Source organism: Gymnoscopelus braueri (assembly GCF_963280865.1).
Source record: "Gymnoscopelus braueri genome assembly, chromosome: 9".
Lineage (NCBI taxonomy): Eukaryota > Metazoa > Chordata > Actinopteri > Myctophiformes > Myctophidae > Gymnoscopelus > Gymnoscopelus braueri.
Window position 1 is genome coordinate 53,721,163 of NC_137610.1, and position 10,536 is coordinate 53,731,698.

The 10,536-nt window shown below is 38.2% G+C and overlaps 1 long non-coding RNA gene across 1 annotated transcript; it reads right to left on the minus strand.

Annotated features, from left to right (window-relative positions):
* Positions 1 to 2,929: 2,929 nt before the first annotated feature.
* On the minus strand, positions 2,930 to 7,407 carry LOC308092491. The gene is made up of 5 exons (XR_013933788.1): positions 7,297 to 7,407; positions 4,588 to 4,636; positions 4,073 to 4,120; positions 3,605 to 3,765; positions 2,930 to 3,006 (listed from the first exon to the last, which is right to left on the minus strand). It is a non-coding gene; the product is annotated as an uncharacterized lncRNA (long non-coding RNA).
* Positions 7,408 to 10,536: the final 3,129 nt, after the last annotated feature.

A 10,536-nucleotide genomic window follows, 5' to 3' on the forward strand; every position in this document is an offset into this window, starting at 1 on the left:
CAAGCTCTAAGACAGTGAAGTTTGGTAGCAGATTCAGTTGGGGCAGACGTTCAGGCGTTACTTACCCAGCTGGCACAGGACGTCAATATGACGTTAGAACAACGTTGAACTCCAACGTTGGATGACCGTTGTGGGGTAGTTGAAAATGAAAGTTTGTTAGACGTCATTACCCAACGTTGGTTTGACGTCAACCTCTGACGTTATTTAGACCTTGGATTTTGGTTGGACTCCAACGTTGAATCCTAACATTAATTCAATGTCTAACTAACATCAGAGTTTGACGTCAAACCAACGTTGGGTTATGACGTCAATCAAACTTTCATTTTCAACTACCCCACAACAGTCATCCAACGTTAGAGGCCAACATTAATTCAATGTCTAACTAACATCAGAGTTTAACGTCGAACCAACGTTGGGTTATGACGTCAATCAAACTTTCATTTTCAACTACCCCACAACAGTCATCCAACGTTAGAGGCCAACATTAACTCAATGTCTAACTAACATCAGAGTTTGACGTCAAACCAACGTTGGGTTATGACGTCAATCAAACTTTCATTTTCAACTACCCCACAACAGTCATCCAACGTTAGAGGCCAACATTAATTCAATGTCTAACTAACATCAGAGTTTGACGTCAAACCAACGTTGGGTTATGACGTCAATCAAACTTTCATTTTCAACTAACCCACAACAGTCATCCAACGTTAGAGGCCAACATTAATTCAATGTCTAACTAACATCAGAGTTTGTCGTCAAACCAACGTCTGGTTTTGACGTCAATCAAACTTTCATTTTCAACTACCCCACAACCGTCATCCAACGTTAGAGGCCAACATTAATTCAATGTCTAACTAACATCAGAGTTTGACGTCAAACCAACGTCTGGTTTTGACGTCAATCAAACTTTCATTTTCAACTACCCCACAACCGTCATCCAACGTTAGAGGCCAACATTAATTCAATGTCTAACTAACATCAGAGTTTGATGTCAAACCAACGTTGGGTTATGACGTCAGTCAAACTTTCATTTTCAACTAACCCACAACCGTCATCCAACGTTAGAGGCCAACATTAATTCAATGTCTAACTAACATCAGAGTTTGACGTCAAACCAACGTTGGGTTATGACGTCAATCAAACTTTCATTTTCAACTACCCCACAACAGTCATCCAACGGTAGAGGCCAACATTAATTCAATGTCTAACTAACATCAGAGTTTGACGACAAACCAACGTTGGGTTATGACGTCAATCAAACTTTCATTTTCAACTAACCCACAACCGTCATCCAACGTTAGAGGCCAACATTAATTCAATGTCTAACTAACATCAGAGTTTGACGTCAAACCAACGTCTGGTTTTGACGTCAATCAAACTTTCATTTTCAACTAAAATACAACTTGTATCCAACGTTAGATCACAGCGTTAATTCAATGTCTAAGTAACATCAGAGTTTGACATCAAACCAACGTTGGGTTATGACGCCAATCAGATTTTCATTTTCAACTAAAATACAACTTGTATCCAACGTTAGATCCCAACTTAAATTCAATGTCTAAATAACATCAGAGTTTGACGTCAAACCAACATTAGGTTATGACGTCAATCAGATTTTCATTTTCAACTAAAATACAACTTGTATCCAGCGTTAGAGCCCAACTTAAATTCAATGGCAAAATAACATCCGAGTTTGACATATTGGGTTATGACATCAATCAGATTTCCATTTTCAACTAAAATACAACTTGTATCCAACGTTGGGCTCCAACGTTGGATACAAGTTGCAGAAAATTTAAATCGGGTTGACGTCATAGTACAACATTGGCTCAACGTCAACTCTAACGTTAAGAGTACAATCAAAATATGACATATTTCTAACGTTGGAATCACGTTGTATTTTAGTTGAGAATAAAATGTCAATCCAACATTAGTTTTAACAAATGTGAAAATAATAAGGGTAATAATAATAATAATATTAATGGATTTTATTTATAATGCACTTTACATTTACAAGAAATCTCAAAGTGCTTACATAAGGCAAATGCATAAAATCAAACATCTCACAAGAAACTGAAACAAAACAATTAAAACTGGGGGCATAAAGCCTAGAGGTAAAACCAGCTAAAAAAATGCTTTGCTAAAAAGGTAGGTCTTTAATCCTCTCTTAAAGCAGTCGACCGACTGTGGTGCTCTCAAGTGGACAGGGAGGGCGTTCCACAGTTCGGGGGGCGACCGAGCAGAAAGCCCGGTCGCCCATGGTGTGTAGATTGGCCTTGCGGAATTTGAGGAGGTTGGTGTTTGAAGAGCGGAGGTTGCGGGTCGAGGGTTGTAGGGAGACTAGGTCCTTGAGGTATGAGGGAGCGTTGCCGTGGATGCACTGATGTGTCAACAGGGATATTTTGTATTGGGTCCGGAAAGCAACGGGAAGCCAGTGGAGTGAACGGAGGATGGGTGTGATGTGCTCATGTTTGCGCACTCTCATCAGGACCCTAGCAGCGCTGTTCTGAATATACTGGAGCCTTTGAAGGCTCTTGCTAGGGATCCCGATGAGAAGTGCGTTGCAATAGTCCAACCTGGAGGAGACAAAGGCGTGGACGAGCTTTTCTGAATCTGCTAGCGTGAGTGTGGGACGGAGTTTTGAAATGTTTCTGAGCTGAAAGAAGGATGTTTTGCATAGGTATTTGACGTGGGCCTCAAAGTTAAGGTGAGGGTCTATTTTTACTCCCGGGTTTGTGACAACTGGTGAGAGGGGGAGGTCCTGTCCGGAGAAGGTGATGCTGGTTATGGGGGATGTTTTTATCTGGTGTGGGGTGCCTATAAGAATTACTTCGGTTTTGGAACTGTTTAGCTGCAGAAAGTTGTTACTCATCCACGCCTTCATCTCCTCCAGGCAGGTAGTGAGAATGGATAAGGGCGGTAGTGATGATGAGGATGATGATTGCTTGGTTTTTATGTACAGTTGTGTGTCATCAGCATTGAAGATTGCATTCTTCTTTAGTTCCCCTAAAGATAAATGACAGAAATAAGCTATTTTAATAACTCTAGCTTGATTTTTACATTATGAAACATCTTTATTGACTGACAGATATCTGTTCAAAAGTTTGGAATCAGTGAGAAATTATGCTTTTGAAATGATAGTTTGCAGATATGAGTTCTGTCTCTGAATGGCCATCACAATTGCTTGATCTAAATCCTATGTTGGGAACAGCTATACCGTAAGGTTCATGAGAAGTTTTATACAAACCAGTCTCAAAGTACGGCAAATTCTACTGAAAATATGGGGTGAAATTTGACCTGGATATCTAGAGAATATGACATGTAGAATGCCTAAGGTCTTTAAAGATATTGCTGCACTTGGTGGATTATTTAGTAAACAGACATGTTGAAGAAGTTATTACTATAATTATTATCATCAATGTCTTGGCTGTAGGCCTACTTACTTAATTTTCACAGTGATTCCAAACTCTTGAACTTAGGCATAACTGCCAACGTATATAAAAATAATCAACATTTTGTAGCACTCCTTGTAAAATTTAAATTAGAAAGATAATGGAAAAGGTCAAGGAAAAGTTACATCGGGAAATTAAAATGTTTAACTTACCATATGCAACGTCAAAAAGACACAGGCCCCGGGGACTTATTCTTGCCATGATGTCAACAGAGGTTGTACTGGAGTGTCAATTCATGTGACATGAGGAACGGCATCATTCTTCTGGGTGCATCATCCAATGAATTACCTCCTGTGTCTCCAACCATGACAACCTGAGAGTATGGTAAAAGTCACAGGAAGGAAAATGCCATATTAAGTGAACAGCTAAGATATTATTCTATCTTTACACCTCTTAAGGTCTTTAAACACCAGGGACATGACGAATAAATTATACAAATACTTCTTTAGAATATATTGATGCTATCGCATCAAAACTATTCATATACTGTAGATGATGCCTCATTTTTATAGCCGTTTGCCTGATGCCTTTAGTAGCGGTGAAAAATCAAACTTGTTTTAAATCAAAATGATGTTGCTTTATTGTGAAATAATAGTGAAGTTCAGTGTGGAGGTACTCACCCGATGTATTCTACTTGAGAGGACCTTCCACCTCTTGATGTCTCCCATCTAGCATGAAAATAAGAAATACACAACACATTATGAATGAAAAATATACTTGACGCAAGATAGAGACTTCCTCTCACAATGGCCTCATGCCATGGCACAACTACTTCAGAGAAAACCCAAGAAGAAATTGTATTGTGAACCCAGTATGGTGAATTATATCGAATCGTTGGTTGAGTGAAACTTCACATCCCTGCCCTTTCAATATTAACACTATAAGACTGCTTTTTCATTACACAGCTGACTGTAGACTAATGTTTTCTAGTTTATCTGTGCCTGTTTTGTTTAACTGTGTCAAAAAATCATCAGGGTGCCCACAGCCCTGTGGGAATTTATAACTCAATTAAAAATGTTCCAGGAAAGTCATTACCGTGGGAAAGCTGAATCATCTAATTCAATATATTTTTTTAAATTCCAACCAATTTAAGGACATATTACCCCTCAAATTAACGCCCTGATATTATACTTACTTCGGACTTGGTGGAGGCTCACCAAGTCTGGATCACGGGTGTTTGGAAGCTGAAGTACCTTTACAGTGGTGTCAAATGATGTGCTGTGGAAGGCAGATGATATGTTGATTATACTTGGATGCTTGGACATACATATTAATATAACAATAGTAATTAAGAAGAAAATGAAGTCTTGAAAAAACTGATTATCAGATAGGCTATCTCTGCCTTCCGAAATGTCTGTGGACATTTAAATTCAATATGGGCTGGAACAGCAGCAAAAACGACAGCTATCAAACCTACACCTACTTCATTATCAGCTACTGTATATCAAGTATCGGTTAATGCAAAATACTAACTGTTCTTCACTCTGTTCTTCGGCCATTCAACTGCACAGGACCTACTTCAATATTTCAACTTAAGATGGTTTACCAATAGATCTTTAACATAGTGTTTACATTCCTCAGAAATGGAAAAAAACTTTGAGAAAACGTTGGATTATAGTTGCTTAACAGCACAAATTAAAACCAACAAAATATCAACGTCTAATGGCGTTAGAATTTAACGTTGTGTATCATAACGTTAAAGGTAGGGTAAGTGATTTGCGTTGGTTAAAATAATTGTTAAATAGCTCTATATTCTGATAGTACTCATTGCTATAGAGTGTTTGTTCAGTATTAGGAGTCTCCTTGTCTCTCCAGCTCTTTATTAAACAGAAAATGCATTTTCGTTTCAGTTTCAGTTTCATTTCCAATTTTATCCAACCAGGACAGAGAACTCAATCAGGATACAGATTAAACAAGTGAAATTGGAAGTGATGACACTAAGAAATGAGCATGCAAAATTGGAACTGGAACACTATACAAATTAAGCTTAAAAATTGGTACTTTCTCCTGGTTGGCTGAGATTTTGACACCTACCGAAAAATGTATTTTCTGTTTATTAAAGAGCTGGAGAGACAGGGAGACATCTGTTACTGAAAAAACACTCTATAGCAATGATTACTATCAGAATATAGTATTTTAACCTTTTAGCAAAATACTTTTTGTTTTAACCAAAAAATATCACTTACCCTACCTTTAAGCAGACATTGGGCTTTGATCACAATATCCGACAACAGAATGTCGGTATTCTTTGTCAATTTGACGTTAGCATGATACGTTGAACAGATGTTGGTTACTCACCAACACAACTAAAATCCAACAAAAAAATTGTGTTTAATGATGTTATAATTTAACATTGTGTGGTTGTTTGCATAATGAGGTTAAGCAGACGTTGGGTTTTGGTTACAATACCTGACAACAGCATGTCAGCATTCTATGTCAAAATGACAGCATGATACCTTGAACAGATGTTGGGTATTGGTTACTCACCAACACAACTAAAATCCAACAAAAAAACAACGTTTAATAATGTTGGAATTTGACATTGTATGGACGTTAGCATAAAGACAGTGATTCCAAACTCTTGAACTTAGGCATAACTGCCAACGTATATAAAAATAATCAACATTTTGTAGCACTCCTTGTAAAATTTAAATTAGAAAGATAACGGAAAGGTCAAGGAAAAGTTACATCGGGCAATTAAAATGTTTAACTTACCATATGCAACGTCAAAAAGACACAGGCCCCGGGGACTTATTCTTGCCATGATGTCAACAGAGGTTGTACTGGAGTGTCAATTCATGTGACATGAGGAACGGCATCATTCTTCTGGGTGCATCATCCAATGAATTACCTCCTGTGTCTCCAACCATGACAACCTGAGAGTATGGTAAAAGTCACAGGAAGGAAAATGCCATATTAAGTGAACAGCTAAGATATTATTATATCTTTACACCTCTTAAGTCTTTAAACACCAGGGACATGACGAATAAACTAAAATCCAACAAAAAAACAACGTTTAATGATGTTAGATTTTGACATTGTGTGAACGTTAGCATAATGACGCTAAGCAGACGTTGGGTTTTGGTTACAATACCTGACAACAGCATGTCAGTATTCTATGTCAATATGACGTTAGCATGATACGTTGAACAGACGTTGGGGATTGGTTACTTACCAATCAATCTTCAACATAGTGTTTACATTCCTCTATTATGTTTATTTTTTTTAGGTGGGCTTTACTGTTAGGCTTGGCCAATATTAGACTGAAAATAATGTCTTACAAGCTAATATAATCAAAACTATGATAAAGGCTACACAATAAAAAGAGTATTCAAATGCAACCAACCCTTATGCCTGATTTTTTGTTACACTGCACTGTCTCACACAAAAATAGCTGTGAGGCATGTGAGCTTTACCCTTCAATAACACACATTCCCAACTGAAAACATGAATCATGAACAACAGAACTTCCCCTAAAATAAGACATTATCTTTAAAAGCTGCAATTTAAATGTTTAACTCAGCAGCACCAAGCCACCAACACAAAGCAGTGGGGATCAGTCCATCTAGTTAATGCAGTAGGCCTATAGCCTCTTTCTAGTTTCCACTGTTTGCCACAAAAGGCAGGTACTGTAATCATTTTGGGCAAAGGATTTATTCAAACAATGCCAGTTGTTTCAAAAACATGCAAAGAAAAGGAAAAGAAAAACAAAAAAACAAAGCATGACTGATTTGCACATGAAGAAATCACCTCACTCGGTCATAAACAGAATGTAGAACTTTATTTTTAAAAAAACAGTCAAATATTTCATTTCAAGTTAGAAGGAAATTAATTATTAACTCACCTGTGCAAAAGATTGTGATTCTAGAAGTCCTGGGATTCTCAAAAAAACATCTCCATGCACAAACAAGTATCTCTTCCTGTCTTCTCTCCCTCTTAATTCAAACTGCAGGCTGCTGGAGCAGTTACTGTTGCCCCGCCCAGTCTGGTGTTATACAACTGTGGTCCCACCCACAAGTCCAATGAGTCGTCCAATGAAAGAGCAGAACATTGCTCTACTGCTCAGTGATTTGAGGAGACATTTGACAATCTAGTTTGAAATGTATTGTTGTGCAGACGTTGGGTATTGGTTACTTACCAACACAACTTAAAACTAACCAGATATCAACGTTTAATGATGTTGTATTTTTTTAAATTCATTTGTGTGTTTCTATCTGTGAGTGGTTGAATCTCAGAGGCACGTTTCTATACTCGTGTATATTCCCTTGAGCAGAAAAACTTCACAGGACTTCGATGTAAAAAGAATCACAAAAAGATTTATTCAAAAAAATGTGTTCCCTGGTTACAGAAGTGATCTAAAAGCAAGTTCTCAAACAAAAAGATATACTACGGTCAAAAAACTGTCGCTCTGACCTTGTCTTGAGCATCAACTGAATCTGCACAGCCCTGCACACACAGGTGATAGAAATCTTAATCAGCACTGCCCTGGGCACACTCAGGTGTTAGCAATCTCAATCAAATTCTCAGTTACACAACCTGAGCTCTCTTCTTAAAGCTACAGTAACAGCATTGTTTTTAACCTACAGAACCTCATCATGAATTAAACAAATTATTGACTTATTTAAACCTTTTTAACTTAGCTTATTTAACAATCATATACTTCGATATACATGAACTGTTTAGGCAAAAATACAAATCACAAAATAAGCAGTTATTAATATAATAAACACAATATTCGAACTTGGCTCCCACACTATCTTTTGATACTTTATTATTTTACTCCACTACATATCAGGGCAAACAATTATTTTACTTTTTGTGATTGATTGATTGATTACTTTATAAGTCAGAAATTTAAACAGCATGAGGTACAGTCAGGCATTTAGGCTGAAAGGGTAACAAAAAGTGTCTGTCTGTCTGTCTGTCTGTCTGTCTGTCTGTCTGTCTGTCTGTCCATCTGTCCGCCCTTCCGTCCACCCAGTAGTACATACATAGTGGTGTGGATGATAAACGGTGTCACAGTCACACACTCTTGCTCCATATGTCACAACTTAGGAAGACCCTGGTTTTGAGGTAGGCCGGTGTCTATGCATTGTAATGTATTGATGCATTTCTTTTCATATGGGTTTATTATTTAGGGCAGCATAGGTTACTGGTTAGATAATCAGAAGGTCCCCGGTTTGCCTCAAAGGCCCTGGACGGGGCGAAGTGTCCTGAGCAAGACACTGTAGGGGTGGACCCCGACAGTCCACCCACCCCAAGCGCTCAACATAAAACATTTGAGCAGCCATAAGCTGTGTGAAGCTGAAACTGAATTTGCCCTCTGGAACTAAGGAAGGTCTCCTGAAGCAAACTAAGGGCAAATTATTGGCTGTCTACCTACCTCACTGTCGGTCGCATTCCTTTAAGATGCAGCTGGCTGATCACCAACAACTAACATCTGCTAAAGCGGAAGGAAAAAGGTATAACTGGCCTTAACCATGTTGCCTTGGCTCTAAATCCACACTGGCAAAGAAACCTGTAGCTAATCAGTCTCACATACAGCCCCAGGTTAACTATAGGTGGGCTGCTGGCATGTGCCTCAGGAGCAACTTGATGGTATTTGTCTGAAAGTCAAATTCAGTTATCTGGAAAAGGCTGAGGGTTATAGAACTGCACAAACACTTTTCTGGGCCATGGGGTGGCCCTGTAGCTCATCTGGAAGAATATAGTTGAACCACAGAAGAAACAGCTACAAATTGCTCTGGTTGGACTTTTGCAGCTTAAACAGATGCTAGATCATTACTCTATGTCACAACCTTCAGTACTTATTGTCCATATTCTACAGTCAGACTATGTTGGATTTTGTTTAAGTAACAGCCACATTAACCCAGCAAAATATCTACATCTAATGAGGTTTGAATGTTGAGGGGATCTTTTCATTATGAAGTTTCGCAGACATTGGGTTTTGGTCACAATACCCACACAAGACGACTGAATATTGGTATTTACGTCAATATGACATTGGCATGAGACGTTAAGAAAATGTTGGATTACAGTTGCTTAACAGCATATATAATGGCGTTAGTATTTAACGTTGTGTGCACGTTAAGATTATAATGTTAAGAAGACGTTGGGCTTTGGTCACAATACCCAACAACAAAATGTCAGTATTCCACGTTAATGTTACGTTAGCAAGAGACGTTGAACAGACGTTGAATGTTGGTTATTCACCAACACAACTTAAACCAACAACAAATCTACATCTAATGGCGTTAGGATCTAACGTTGATGTGTGGCTGTTAACATTGTAATGTTAAGCAGACATTGGGTTTTGGTCACAATACCCGACAACAGCATGTCAGTATTCTACGTCAGTACAACGTTAGCATGATATGTTGAACAGACGTTGGGTATTGGTTACTTACCAACACAAATTTAAACTAACCAGATATCAACGTTTCATGATGTTAGGATGTAACATTGTGTGGACGTTAGCATAATAACGTTAAGCAGACCTTGTGTTTTGGTCACGATACCCGACAACAGTATGTCAGCATTCTACGTCAGTACGACGTTAGCATGATACGTTGAACAGACGTTGGGTATAGGTTACTTACCAACACAACTTAAAACTAACCAGATATCAACGTTTAAGGATGTTAGAAATCTAACATTGTATGGACATTGGCATAATAACGTTTAGCAGACGTTATGTTTTGGTCACAATACCCGACAACGGTATGTCAGTATTCTACGTCAGCACAACGTTAGCATGATACGTTGAACAGACGTTGGGAATATTACTACCAACACAACTTAAAACTAACCAGATATCAAAGTTTAATGATGTTAGAATGTAGCATTGTGTGGACGTTAGCATAATAACGTTAAGCAGACGTTGTGTTTTGGTCACAATACCGGACAACAGCATGTCAGTATTCTATGTCAGTACGACGTTAGCATGATACGTTGAACAGACGTTGGGTATAGGTTAGTTACCAACACAACTTAAAACCAACCAGATATCAACGTTTAATGATGTTAGAATTTAACATTGTGTGGACGTTAGCATAATAACGTTAAACAGACATTGGGTTTTGGT